Genomic DNA, 15837 nt, shown 5'->3' on the forward strand with positions numbered 1-15837 from the left:
TGTGGGCGGATATCCCATGCGAGCGGCTCTGAAGGTCACAACTGCCCTCAACTTCTATGCTTCTGGCTCCTTCCAGGGGTCGGTGACTGATCTTTGCGGTATCTCCCAATCAGTTGTCCACACTTGTGTAAAGCAGGTCACAGACACTCTGTTCAGGCGTGCATTGACCTTCATCCACTTCCGCTGGGACCAGGCAAGCCAGACAGAGTGATCCGGAGGCTTTGCGGCCATTGCTGGCTTCCCCCATGTCCAGGGTGCAATAGACTGCACACATGTGGCCATCAAAGCACCAGCAGGTGAGCCTGGTGCCTTCATCAACAGGAAGGGCTTCCACTCCATGAACATACAGACAGGATGCTGATTCTACAAGTCTGTGCAAGGTACCCAGGCAGCTCCCACGACGCCTACATCCTCAGACACTCCAGGTGCCGGGGCTCTTCAGTGCTCCGGTTCGGCTTGACGGATGACTGCTGGGTGACAAGAGCTATCACCTTGAGAAGGTGACTCATGACGCCTCTCCGCCACCCAAGAACTGAAGCTGAGCAGTGAAACAATAGGTGTCACGCCTCCACAAGGGCTGTGGTGGAGAGAGCCATCGGTCTTCTCAAGATGCGCTTCCGATGCCTGGACCACTCAGGGGGCGCACTCCAGTATCCCCTAGATCGTGTCTCGGTGATAGTGGTTGCATGCTGCGGTCTCCACAATCTTGCGCTGGAAAGGGGGGATGCAGTGGACGATGAAGATGTTGACGCAGTGGAAGTGGCTGCACATGATGAGTCCAGAAGTGATTCGGAGGATGAGGAAGCACAAGGGAATAATGAGGGGCTAAATGCTGACCCGGGACTACACCAAGGAGGCAGGGACACCTGGGAGACTTTAATCCAATGAATCTTCAGCTAGCTCCACACAAATCGATCAGGAGGACCAGCCTTGCCTGGCACTTCCATATGCAGCACTTAAGAGCTACATCTGCCACTTCATCAGCTGCAACTAAGGGCTTTGGACAAAAAAACTTCAATATCCACTCAAACACTCATAACATGTATGTAAAACATACAAATGCAGAACAAAAGAGCCACCCTCAGCCATGGTAACACATCTGGATTTAATTTTCACCATCATAAAGTCAAACCAAAATGTTTTCCAAGCATAAACAAATAATAATTCCCTAATCTAGGGCCAACAGTGAGAAACCCGTGGTGTGCCTAAGGAGCCTTATGCTTATGTTTACGGGTGCTATGTCTTGGTGCTGCCCCCTCGCTTGGAATGGCACCTGAGACAGCCTGCTGACTCTGTTGCATTGTTGGCCTCGATGACCTTGGCGGCCGTCCTCTGGCCTGTGGAGCCTGTGCTGGCCCCGCCTGGGAGGGATCTGCCAGGTCCACAGCTGGCATCTCCCCAGTCATCGCAGCCTCACCCGATGAAACGGTCACTGGGAGAGGGGCGGAGCAGCTGTTGCCCTCATCCGGAGCGCCGTGAGAGGAGCCCACAGATATGACAGGCAGCTGCTCCACTGACGTGAGGTCGCCCCGGACCTCCCTGCTCACTGTGGATGGATGGGCAATGAGCTGAGAAGCTTGAAGCCCACACCTTCTCCCACATTGGCACTGACCAGCTGTGGCCACTGGTGCTGTGAGGACTTGCTGGTCTGAGCATATCCCCAGGAGAAGCTGCTTGTTCTCCTGGAAGCCCCTCTCCACGAGAGTCGCCACTCTCTCCATGGGGAAGCATGACGCTCTGACGTGAGGCTCATTGCATCACTGATGCTCCATGTGGACTCCTCCACCACGGACACTAAGTCTCATCCAACACTCCCAGATGCTCCCGCACACCTGGCTGCATTTCCTGCGGCTGCTGCATCACGAATGATTCCAGCAGCACATCATCACGCGCTTACTGAGCATGTGCCTGGTGCCCTGAATTCCTCCGACTGCTGGCACCAGTGGCACTCTCTGTCTCTGCCAGCTCCTCCAGCGATTATGAAGTGCCCTCTCCACTGTGCCCCGGTACACTAGCCGATGTTGCAATGCCACCAAGGTGTTAGTATCTGCGCTGGTGCCTGCCTCTCAGAAATGGTGTGACGCAGGTGACAGTTGAAGGCCCTCAGGTGTGAGAGGGGGCATGTGGAATTGCTCCTGGTGGACAGGCTTTGATGATGCTGAAATTAACAACAAGGACAGTGGATCAGTTAGCAACCACAGAGTGACACATTCATCCCTTTCTCCCCCAGCCTCCTAATACGCTCAACCTTCGAGAACCTAAGGAGACGAACATTGGTGGGGTGGCAAATAGTCAGGAGGATACCCTAACATTACAGGCGGATACAGACAGGCTGGTCACATGGTCTAAGGAATGCCAAATGGAATGTTATGTGGATAAGTGTGAGTTGATGCACTTGGGCAGGAGAAACAAGGTACGGGAATACACGAGGAATGATAGGACCATGGAAAGTAAGGATGATCAGAGGGACCTTGCTGGGCATGTCAACAGGCCTGTTAAGGTAGCAAGACAGGTACATGAGGCGTTTAAGAAGGTAAATGCCACAGTTGCCTTTATTAGCCATAGAATAGAAAATATAGGAACAGGGAGGTCATGTTGCAAGTGCAGAAAATGCTGCCTAGGCCACAGCTATAGTTATGCGTGCAGTCGTGAAATGCGCTTCACAGGAGGGATGTGAGTGGAGTGGAGAGAGTGCAGAGGTCATTGACCAGGATGCAGGCTGGGCTGGAGAGTTTGACTTATGAGGAGACAGAGCATAAACTGGGGATATTTCCCCTGGATCAGCAGAGATTGAGGAGTGACATTATTGAGGTTTTTAACATTATGAGGGGCATAGATAGGATCGACAGAAAGGAACTTTTCCCCTTGGCGGAGGGATGAGTGACCTGGTGGCATAAGGTTGACCGGTGAGGTGATGAGGAGTTTTTGCACACAGTAATGTGGCACACACTGTCTGAAAGGGTGATGGACGCAGAACCCCTCCTACATGTAATAAGTATTTGGATGTGCAGTTGTAATGCCATGGCTTACAAGGCCATGGGGATAGTGGTCGGAAATGGGATATGGAGACTTTGGAAGGTACTGGACACGCGCATCTTTGAAGGGTTGTCTATGACCCACACCTCTGACTCTATCAGTCTGTGAATGAGCAGTGTTGCAACAATAACAATTCAAACCATCATCAGTGCTATGGATGGTGGGAAGACAGAGCAGATGTCAATGTGGACCTCAAATACCTGGCCATTCCACCCCAGCCTCACCGACACCAGTGGATCTGGGCACATGGCGCCTGTCAAGCTCCAGGGCCTCTTGCTTGAAACGGCTTAAAATCATGAGCTGGGCCTGGCTGACTCCAGTCCATGAATGCTCAGAGACATTGTGAGCATTCTTCTCCTGAAAAACAGAGAAGACCATTCATTGGGGCCAATCGCACATGGACTCTGCATGCGCACGCTGCACCCCAACCACAGTGGCCCATATCAGGCCTCCAGTGCCTCCTCTCCCCGCTACTGCTGATCAGTCATACAAAGGTAGCACGCCTGCTCCCAACCCCTCTCAACCGTCACCTCGGACACATTCTGCGTACATCACTTTAGGAAACTCACGGTCTTAGCTCGCATAGCAAGGAGGTGCAACTATGTGCAGTGTCGAGGGCAGCAGATGGCTCTTGGCCACGAGACCTTGAGGCTCCCCTTCCACAACCTCATCACCGTGAATAGGACATGTGTTGGAGTTCTGAGTGTGTGCCTAGCTGCAGCTCCTGCAGGTTGCCCCCAGGCTAGTCATGTATGCCTAAGACCAACACATGGTGCAAAATTTCACAATTACTTACCTCAAAAAGTTGTAATTGAATATATTTTACAGCAAATTGATCTCATAGATAAATGTATTAGTACTAATGGTTTAAGTACTTATCCAAATATACAATTCAAAGACTCTCATACTGTATTTTAGACTGCCTATTGCCTTCACTCTCAGCTAGGGCTGATGAATAATGGATGTTTTTGTGCATTATTTTCTTGCACTACTAGAACATCACTTAGATGTCAGACAGCTAATGATTAATTTAGAGGATGGGCATCTCTTCTTTTTATATAGAATCATAACATTTCACAGCACAGAGGGAAGCTAATTGGCCTATCGTGTTTGTGGCAATTCCCTAAAAGAGCTATCCATCTATTCCAATATCTCAGCCTGTCCCTCAAATCTTTAAATGTTTCTTTTTTTTTCAAATTCTCTTTCACTCGCCTTCTAAAGATTTTGCTGGTTCTGTCTCAATCTGCCTCTATTTGACAGGATATTCCATTCCTAACAACCCTCTGCATGGCTTCTCACTTTTGTTCCTTTCTTAAATTTATGTCCTTGGTATTAGTTGTAAATTAATTCTGTTTAATTGTATGCAGGTGGTGGACATTAACTGGGATTCATTTGTGCCCAGTCCACGTGGACTGCGACCATGGTTGTTAGGTTAGGAAGTATATGTTTATCATGTATAATTCTGTACAAGTGTGTAAAGAGTGGTTCCGGTTCTATCCTTCAGCAACTGGCTTTGTGGAGTTTCCGTGTATACTGTTTAATAGAAATCATTTTTTCTTAAGTTTACTTTCAAACCTCTCATAATTGTGACCTTCAATCCAATTTTCTCCGTAATGAAAAGTCCCTCAGTTTCTCCACTTACCTCAAAACGAAAGCCTCATAATGAGCCTCTTCTGCATTCTCTGTATAGCTTTGACATTTTTCTAAATTAAAGTACCCAAAATTCGACAACAATTATAACTGTAATAGTTTGTATATATTTAGCATTACCTCTTTGTTTTTTTACCCTATATCCCTGTTTATAGAATCTACAATCCAATATGATTTATTTATAAAAGCAAAAAACTGCGGATGCTGGAAATCCAAAACAAAAATAAATAAAAATAAAAATACCTGGAATTTATTTATATTTTTGTCAATTTGTTCTCCCAATTTTTAGGAGTTGGGGGTGATAGAAGACTGATCAGGGTGTTATAGAGGGAACAGTCCTTAATTAGCACATTCCTTTAGATAATATCACCACCTTCAACACCTCTTTGTCCTTTTGTCTGTGACACCTTTTGGTTATCTCCAACAACCTCCCCCCCAACCCCTTAAACTAGCTTATATTTCACCCCTTTCCTATTTTTACTTAGTTCTGTTGAAGGGTCATGAGGACTCGAAATGTCAACTGTGCTCTTCTCCGCCGATGCTGCCAGACCTGCTAAGTTTTTCCAGGTATTTCTGTTTCTGTTTTTGTTTTGGATTTCCAGCATCCGCAGCTTTTTGCTTTTACATCACATTTCTACCTCTTGTCAGTTCTGAAAAAGAGTCATACGGACTGAAATGTTAACTCTGTTTCTCCCTGCATAGATGCTGTCAGACCTGCTGAACTTTTCCAACATTTTCTGTTTGTATTACAGTAAATGGAGTCCTTGGTTGCACTACAAAATCATTTGTTTATTTCCCTAACTACAGAGCCCCCAAATACAACAGCAGTTTTCCCTTCCTGCTGTTTCGCAAACTACTTGCTCCATGGTGTTGCAGTTTTTCTTGTGATTTCAGTCCCTAGGGTTGCTGTTATTGTCACGGGTATTCAGTACTCAATACCTGTTTTCAGTACAACACTCTCTTGAGATTCCAGTGCTGCCTCCTGTCTATATTTAAACTTACAACCAATTAATATCCTCAGAAAGACATGCTGTACTGCGAAATACATTTGAAGAGCATTTTTGGCCCGTAATGACTCACAATCTTTCCTTTCACAGAGCTCTGTGCAGTGGAATACTTGTTATCATTTGTTTGCCAAGTGCATTGTGTTATAGCATGGCGGATGGTAAATGCTGCGTTGCCCAAATCCCAGAGGGAAACTTGAAACAGCTGCCAAAACAGTTTTTGCAAGTTATATAGTATGAGGAGAGGTCTGAAATCAGGAAATGATGTCCCTGACTACTTGTGGTGATTTTAAAGTAAAGTAAATATTTATTAAGAAAATTAAAGCAAAAAAAACCAAAACATAATTACACTTAAACACAAGAATGACTTCACACAGTAAACAATACTTTAAAACAGTTTCACAAGATCTTAACTACCCTCAGAGCTAACCTTCCCCTTTTCTGTTCAGCAACTATCCTTATAGATTTTCAAAACCTATAGAATTCCAATAATTTTTACCACACAGTGCCTTTTTCTCTTGGGGTATCCTCTGAGGCTGATAGCAGTTGGGTCTTTAGGCCTGGCCTTGTTCACATTGTCTTCTGGGAATTCTGACCAGTTACCCTGTTGTCTTCTGGAAGATCTAAACAGCTACCCCCTCACATTGGCTTCAGTACTTCCTGAAATGTGTTCCTTCCCTTTGCTTTCTCTATTGTCTCAACCACTCTCTTTAGAAATGCTTTCTTCCCAAACTTGATTAGACTATTCTTTACTTTAGCTCTTAGGCTTTTTTTTAAAAGTAAACTTACCCTATTTCTACCTTATTTACTTACACCTTTTTACAACCTGCTTATAACCTTTAAACTAAAACAACTCAATTCAAAACTACTCCTGTTATTGTTTTCCGTAAAACTCTGATTGAATTTCCTCTTGGTTCATTAGCATATCAAAACCACTTCTTACTGTTGGTTTTAGACTCTTGCTGTCACTCTGGCTCTTACTCCAATTACCATATTTACAAACCCCCAACAGCCTGTCTTCCAGTACATAAGAAATATGACAGGGTTATTCATAGAAGAAAATATTACAATTTCTTGTTTTCTTGACAATTGGGAAACTGAATTATTATTCCCCTAGATGATAATTTGCTATTTACTGGCAAATGAGCACCTGGATTAATGCTAAGATAAATTTTATGATTGGTTGTGAGTATAAGTGATCATGAAAATGGCTGGTATTTAAAAGAATGGGATTTTTCCCATTTTCTATCCCATACAATATTGCATTTGAATTTTTGATGCCTCTGGAAAGTATCCATTAATGTGAGGGTGAAGTATTTCATGATGTTGTTCATGAGATTTCCTATAGATAGATAGATAGATAGACTTTTGTCTATCAACACTTTGTTTTACTTGATCATATAAATTGAACATGCTGAGCTCCACCTGGAAATTTGTTTAAGGAGATCAGTCATTAGATTGAAATATCATCAGGCCAATTCTGAAGTTTTGTTTCGTTCCTGTTGTTACTGAGGTCTTTGACAAACCTCTTATGGCAATTGCTGTGGGGATAGCTTTTTTTTAACCCCTCCTACTAACCCAGAATCAGTATTATATAGAATAAGTCTTTCTCACCTTTGCAAACTAGCATTTACAAATCTTTTGCTTCAAGGATTAAAAACCCAAGACTTTGACCCAGATGGCTTCATCATTCCATGTTATATTCTGCAGGGGTTTGGACTTTAGACTAAGTACCAGAATAAAGAAATTCTTGTTAAGGAATAACCTTCTTGGCAAAAAGGACAATCACTAATTTGGGATGCAAACTAACAAAGTTTACTGGACAACAAAAATTAATACTTAACATTTGACTATTCAAGGATGGCGCAATACACAAGTGCAACGCATCTCGGACTGTATTTTTGTGGATTCCTAGACTTCTCCTCTTCTTCTTGGTGGCTTGTACCTGGTCTCTTGACTCACAATGTTCTTCACAATTTCAACTTAGTCAACTTAACACTAACATACACATGAACCCCTTTGCAGCTTTAAGATTTCAACTCTAGTTTCCCAATATACCTTAACTGTTCTATCTTTCAGTCCACCTTAACTGCTAAAGCTGAACATTGTACAGCTGCTTGCTGAATATTTCTCTCTCTCTGTCTTTCTCAAGTCAAAAGCAGCTTCCTAACAAAAACTATTTACTTTCTCTGAAGGCAATTACCTTTAACCCTAATACTGTATTCTAATACTGATCCCTGTACTGGGTTCTTATAGTAATCTTCAACCTGTGACAATTATTTTAACCACTTTTGGACTTCTGAGTTCTTATGGCAACCCCTGACCTATGACAATTATCCATTGACTGGCAAAGTCCTACATAAGTGCTAACTTCCTAGCAAGTGGCCTACTTCGAACTCTTCTCTCCTGAAAAAATGCCCCCAGCAAATGTCCTGAAACAAATGCTATGCCCTGGCAAGTGCAAAAACCCCATTGATGCTTCCCTATTTTTATACCTTTTTTGCAGGCAGCTTTTGAACATCCAGCACAAGTATGTGCCACCTGTGTCAACATAACTAACAATTTCTAACCAAATATTTTCAATTCTTGACCAATGGGAAGAGTGCTCCTGCCTTCCCCACAACAATCTAACCTTAACTTGTGCTCTATATTTACAATTCTGGAACAATGGGAAGAGTTTCCCCTGGCTTCTGCGCAACAATCTAACCTTAAGATATACTCTTTTGATCAGAGACCCATCTTCACACTATTCTTCTAGCCAATCGGTATTGGAGTCTTGGGGCAGAATTTTCAGGGTGACGTGTGGGCCCCGCATGTCAGTGTGTAAAATGACACGCAGTGACGTCGGGCGAGCGTCCCGACATCACCGCACGCCATCACGATATTTTGTTGGGCGGGCCTGTGATGAAGTGTGACGCGTGCCCGCCATTAATTAAAGGGCTAGTTAAGGCCCTTAACTCGTCAATCGACGCTAATTTTCAGGTGCCAATGCAATCTTCAGCTCGGCGCATGGGCGCAACGGGCAGGCAGATAAGCGACTTTTTAACAAAACTCATCCATGGGTGGGATATGAGGACTCAGTGGGGTTGTCAATGCGTTTTGTGAAGTATTTATTGCAGAAAGTGTTTTAAACTTGCCTGTGCGATCTGTAGCAGTTCAGAGCAAATTCCAGCAGCTTTCTGTGTCTTTTGAACCTTCAGGTCAGCACTCATCAGTCAGGAATCTTTATCTGGCCTGCAGCTTTCCGGAGGCCTCCATTTAGCCTGGGTATGCGTTCTGATATCTCCACAGGAGGCAGCTCCTCTGAGGAGGAAGGGAGGGCTAGAATAAGGAGGAGGCCAGGAATGGACAATCAGCCTCCGGGGGAACCACCTTTGGGAGGCCAGGCGCCGGCACAAGGGGCGCAGGGCCAAGAGGTTGTCCAAGGTGGAAGGAGCCACAGAAGACGCCATTATCCTGCTGCCAGGGTATACAGGTGGAGAAGCAGCTACCTCAATATGACTGAGGTGCAGTGCTGAAGGAGGATCCGACTGTCAAGGGAGACAGTGAACTATATCTGTCAGATGATTGGCCCTGAGATCTCTCCTAACTGTGTGGGTGGACACCCCATGACAGCGGTTCTGAAGGTCACAGTTGCCCTCAACTTCTATGCTTCTGGCTCCTTCCAGGGCTCAGTGGGTGATCTTTGTGGTGCCTCCCAATCAGCTGTCCACGCTTGTGTCAAGCAGCTTACAGACAATGTTCAGGTGTGCATTGACCTTCATCCACTTACGCTGTGACCAGGCAAGCCAGACACAGCGAGCCAGAGGCCTCGCAGCCATTGCTGGCTTCCCCCATGTCCAGGGTGCAATAGACTGTACACATGTGGCCATCAAGGCACCAGCAGGTGAGCCCGTGCCTTTGTCAAGAGGAAGGGCTTCCACTCCATGAAAGTGCAGATAATGTGTGACCACAGGATGCTGGTTCTACAAGTCTGCACAAGGTACCCAGGCAGCTCCCATGAAGCCTACATCCTCAGACATTCTCAGGTGCCGGGGCTCTTCAGTGCTCCAGCCTGGCTTGATGGTTGGCTGCTGGGTGACAAGGGCTATCCTCTCCGAAGGTGGCTCATGACACCTCTCCATCATCCAAGAACAGAAGCTGAGGAGCGCTACAAGAGGAGCCACGCCTCCACAAGGGCTGTGGTGGAGAGAGCCATCGGTCTTCTCAAGATGCACTTCTAATACCTGGACCGCTGAGGGGGCGCACTCCAGTACCCTCTAGATCATGTCTCTGATAGCGGTAGCATGCTGCGCTCTCCACAATCTTGTGCTGGAAAGGGGGGGATGCAGTGGACGATGAGTAGACCTTGACGCAGTGGATGAGGCTGCACATGGTGACTCCAGCAGTGGTTCGGAGGATGAGAAGCATCAGGCAATGATGAGGGGCAGCACGCTGACCCGAAACTACACCAAGGAGGCAGGGACACCCGGGAGACTTTAATCCAATGAACCTTCAGCTGGCTCCACACAAATAGATCTGCAGGACCAGCCTTGCCTGGCGCATCCATATGCAGCACTTAAGTGCTAAATCTGCCACTTCATCAGCTGCAACTAAGGGCTTAGTACATAAACTTCAATGTCTGCTCAAGCACTCATGATATGTGTGTGAAACATACAAATGCAGCACAAAGGAGCCACCCTCAGCCATGGTAACACATGTGGACTTTATTTTCAACCATTCATATGGTGCAACAAAATTAATTCCTAACGTTGTTACAATGTTAAAAAATAATAATTCCCTAGTCTAGGGCCAACACAAAAGCACCAGTGAGAAACCCGTGGTGTGCCTAAGGAGCCTTATGCTTACGTTTACGGGTGCTACGTCTTGGTGCTGCTCCATCATTCGGAGTGGCACCTGAGACAACCTGCTGACTCTGCTGTCCTGTTGGCGGATGTGCTTTGGTCCGTGGAACCTGTGCTGGCCCCGCCTGGGAGGGAGTGGCCGGCTCCACAGCTGGCATCTCCCCAGTTGTCACAGCCTCAATGGATGCAATGGTCACTGGCAGAGGGGCGGAGGTGCTGCTGCCCTCATCCGCAGCTCCTCGAGAGGAGCGCGCAGATACGCCAGGCAGCTGCTGCGACAATGTAAGGTCACTTTGGATCTCCTTGATCACTGTAGATGGATGGCCACCGAGCTGGGACACTTGGTGCCCAGACCATCTCCCACATTGCTAATGAGCAGGGGTGGCCACTGGCACTGTGAGGGCTTGCAGATCCAAACGTATCCCCAGGAAAAGCTGGTTATTCTGCTAGAAGCCCCTCTCCATGAGAGTTGCCAATCTCTCCATGGAGGAAGCATGATGCTCTGGCATGAGGTTCATGGCATCACTGATGCATGGATTCCTCCAAGTGAAACATAGTCTCATGCAACAGTCCCAGATGCTCCCGCATACCCTACTGCATTTCCTGCAGCTGCTGCGTGGCGGACGACTCCAGAGGAACATCATCACGCACTGACTGAGCATGTGCCAGGTCTCCTGCAGTCCTCTGGCTGCTGGTGCCATCGGAACTCTCTGTCTCCGCCAGCTCCTCCAGCGATTGTGAAGTGCCCTCTCTACTGTGCCCCGGGACACTAGCCGATGTAACAATTCCCACCGATGTGGTAGTCTCTGCGCTGGTGCCTGCCTCGCAGAAATGGTGTGACGCAGGTGACAGTTGAGGCCCCTCAGGTGGGAGAGGAGGCATCTGCACTTCCTCATGGCAGCCATGCTCTGATGATGCTGAAATTAACAACAAGGACAGTGGATCAGTTAGTGTCCAAACAGTGACACATTCATCCCTTTCCCCCCCAGGCTCATAATGCGCGCAACCTTCAAGAACCTAAGGAGATGAACATTGGTGGGGTTGCAAATAGCCAGGAGGAGGCCCAACATTACAGGCAGATACAGACAGGCTGGTCAGATGGCCTAGGGAATGCCAAATGGAATGTTATGTGGATAAGTGTGAGGTGATGCACTTGGGCAGGATAAACAAGGTATGGGAATACATGAGAAATGTTCAGACCATGGAAAGTAAGGACGATTAGAGGGACCTTGCTGGGCATATCGACAGGCCTGTTAAGGTTCTGGGACAGGTACATGAGGCGTTTAACAAGGTAAATGCCATACTTGCCTTTATTAGCTGAGGAATAGAATATAGGAACAGGGAGGTCATGTTGCAAGTGCAGAAAACGCTGTTGAGGCCACAGCTACACTCCTGCATTCATTTGTGATCAGTGCTTCATGGGAGGGATGTGATTGGAGTGGAGAGAGTGCAAGAGGTTCATGACCAGGATGCTGGCTGGCCTGTACAGCTGGAGTTATGAGGAAACATAGCATAGACTGGTGACATTTGCAATGGAGCACAGGAGATTGAGGGGTGACATTACTGGGCTTCATAACATTATGAGGGACATAGATAGGGTCGACAGAAAGCAACATTTCCCCTTGGCGGAGGGATGACTAACCTGGTGGCATTTATTTAAGATAAGAGGCATGAGGTTGACAGGTGAGGTGATGAGGAACGTTTGGACAGAGTAATGTGGGACTCACTGGCTGAAAGGGTGGTGGAAGCACAAACCCTCCTAAGATGTAGTAAGTATTTGGATGTGCAGTAGCGATGCCATGGCATACAAGGCCATGGGGATAGTGGTCAGAAATGGGATAAGGCAACTTTGGAAGGTGCTTGACACGTGCATCTTTGAAAGGCCGAGGGATCTTTCTCTATGACACACACCTCTGGCTCTATCAGTCTGTGAATGAGCAATGTTGCTGCATTAACAATTGCAACAATCATCAGTGCTTTTGATAGTGGGAAGACAGAGTGGATGGGACTGTGGACCTCAAATACCTGGCCGCTGCACCCCAGCCTCGTCGACACCTGCTGACCTGGGCGCATGGTGGGTTTCTAGCTCCAGGGCCTGCTGTTTGAAACGGCTCAAGATGACGAGCTGGGCCTGGCCACCTCCAGTGCGTGAACGTTCGTGCACATTATGCGCATTTTTCTCCTGCAGAACAGAGAACACCATTTATTGGGGCTGATCACTCATGTAGTCTGCACACGCATGCTGCACCCCAACCACAGCGGCCCGTCTGAGGCCTCCAATGCCTCCTGTCCAAGCTACTGGTGATCGGTCACCAAAATATAGTACCCAACACCTTCCCCAATGGTCACCTTGGACAGATTGTGCATCCATCACTTTCAGAAACACACGTGTCTTAGCCCCCAAGGCATGGAGGTGCAACTAGGTGCCCCACACCAGATGACTCTTGGCCACGATACCTTGAGGCTCCCCTTCCACCATCTCATCACCGTGAATAGGACATGTGTTGGAGTTATGAGTATGTGCCTAGCTGCATCTCCTGCAGGTTGCGCCCAGACTACTCAAGTGCGATTAAGACCAACACATGGTGTGGGGAGAACCTATCTTCTCATAGCCACTAAGGCTGATGTAAGCATGGTCAATATCTGCTTGCCCACCCAGCGTGTGCCAAATGCCCAACATGAGTCAATGCAGTAAGGACACTAAGATTTGGGGTGGGGGTGGGGGGGGGGAGGGGGGGGGGGGGTGGTGGCCTCAAAGACTAAGGCTACCTGCTGGATCAAATGTCCAAGGCCAACATGGTACTCATCCTTCCAGAGTGCAACAAATTGTTGAACTGCTTATGACACTAGATCCAGGTTTGGCACACCACGTCCCAGGAGCTCACCTACTCTGCCACCTCCTGCCAGGCACGCTTTGTCATGTGGGGAGCCCTCTTCCTCCCATCCTGGGGAAACAGCACCCCCTGCCTTGCTGCCACCTCCTCCACAAGGGCAGCAAGGCAGTCATTGGAAAAGCGAGGGGCCAGGCCTACCCTGCAGCCTGCCTTGCTCCTGGCCATACTCTGCAGCCTGCCCTCCTCCTCTGGCCTTTCCTCTACATTGGTCTGCTGTGCAGACCCCCTGCGGTGCCACCTGTAGCTGGCCATTGTGAATAACCTAAAGAAGGCTGCCTGGCCTTTTTTTATACAGATTGCCGGGTCATCATTGGACCTGGCGGTCTGTACTTGCCCACTGCAATTTTAAGACCCCCGCTCTCCATTGGAGTGGGAAATGCGCTGGGCAGGCCTTAATTGGCCCACCCGCGCAAAATGGTGGCATGGCCCGCGACAGCTTCAACTCCACTCGCCTGCCTAACAGAAAATTTAGGCCTTGATTTCTGTTTAATGTTAATGCTAGAGTCACTGGAGCCCAAATGTGCAAACTGTGTCCAAGCTATAACTCCATGTGTTCTTTCTTAAAGCTACATTACAGTATTTTGACACTGAAAGAGATTCCAACTAAAATACTTTCTTAACAATATTCCAATAATATATACAAATTAATCAAGTATATTACTTTTCATCGCAACAGTTATGTACAATACAATTTGATGATCTGAGCCTTTTTAATAGCACAAATGTGCCAATGGTGAAGTCTAACAATTCTGTTTCAATTCTATTCCTGCTATTTCCTTAAATCAAATTTTTGAATTTCTGTGTGGTTGTCCTGAACTCTTGCCATACATTTGGCAGTAGATTGGTAGAACTCACACAGAAATGTGTAAATGGCTGAAAACAATACCAGAAAAACAGGTAAACTGGCCCTTTGTCTCATTTTATGGGTCCTTAGTATGTGCAGATTGGCTGGCATGTTTGCCTATATTACAACAGTGACTGTGCTTTGGGATGTCCTCTGAATGTGAAAGGTCTAAGCAGCATTTTTCTCCTGTTTTGCTTGAAATTTTCATCCTACAAATGTCAAGCAATCCTGTTATACTGATTGTGCTAAGGAATTCTGGAAATCCTTATCTCCTACAGAATGCTTTGCAATATACATTTTTATGTATCCAAACATAAATGACTTATAACTTTCTTTGAGTCAATGTAGATATTTTCATCAAGGTAACATCACAGTTTTATCATTAAATACTGAACCACCCCCAACAGTGATATGTTTTGAACCAGCTTACAGTTCCATATGAAACATGGCTATAAACATGATTGGGTGCATTGCAAATGTCAGACACTTTCTATTTAAATAAACATTGCAAATTATAGCATAAGCTGTGGAAAAGTATGGCAATTCGGCTTCTGATCCAATGATGCAAAGCAATATAATAAAAAACAAGCCTCATCAAAGCATGGACATAAATTTCTTTCTGAGAGAAATTACAAACCCATCACATGTAAGTGGTAAGCACTTTACTTCCCATGACAAGTTTGCAAATGAGAATCTGTGCTGCTTTTTATATTCAAGCATAAATGATTTACTGATGCTAGGTGCAATATTGGTCACCTATAATAAATCCTGTTTATTCTCTGATAACAGAATCACTACAGCACAGAAGGAGGCCCTTCAGTCCATAGTGTCTGCAAGGCTCTCCAAGTGAGCAATTCATTTAGTGCCATTCCACCGCCTTCTCCCTGTAACCCTGCACATTCTTCCTTTTCAGATAACAGTCTAATTCCCTTTTGAATGCTTCAATTGAACTTGCGTCCACCACACTCTCAGGCAGAGCATTCCAGACCTAAATCACTCGCGGCATGAAAAAGTTTTTCCTTATGTCACCTTTGGTTCCTGTACTAATTACTTTAAGAGCAGGTTTTTCCGGTCGGTGAGCGGGGGCGGTGCCTGCTCACCAAAGCGTCAAGTGACGCGGGGATACATCGGGTGTGCTTCCCGACGTCACCCGGCGTCATTTAGATTTTCAGTTCTGTGGGCACGCAGTTGAATCAGCTGCACGCTCGCTGAACTGTCAACAGCGTATTAATGCCATTAAAAAACTAATTAACTTGATTGATGGACCTGCCCATCCAACCTTAAGTTTGGTGGGCAGGCTGGAAGCCCAGGCGGGCCTCGAAAAAAGCATAAAACCTCATCCACGGGTGGGATGAGGTTTCACGAGGGCTTTTAAATGTTTATCAAATGTTCAAATAAAAGTTAAGTACATGTCCCATCTCATGTGACAGTGTCACATGAAAGGACATGTCAGGGAAAATTTTATTACCTTCCTGTCAACTTTTTATTCGGAGCCAATCCCCCTGAGGCAGCACTTTGCCTCAGGGAGATCTGTGCGCTCTTACCCACGCATGCACGAAAGAACA

The sequence above is a fragment of the Carcharodon carcharias genome, chromosome 1 (genome assembly GCF_017639515.1).
Source record: "Carcharodon carcharias isolate sCarCar2 chromosome 1, sCarCar2.pri, whole genome shotgun sequence".
In the NCBI taxonomy this organism is placed as follows: Eukaryota; Metazoa; Chordata; class Chondrichthyes; order Lamniformes; family Lamnidae; genus Carcharodon; species Carcharodon carcharias.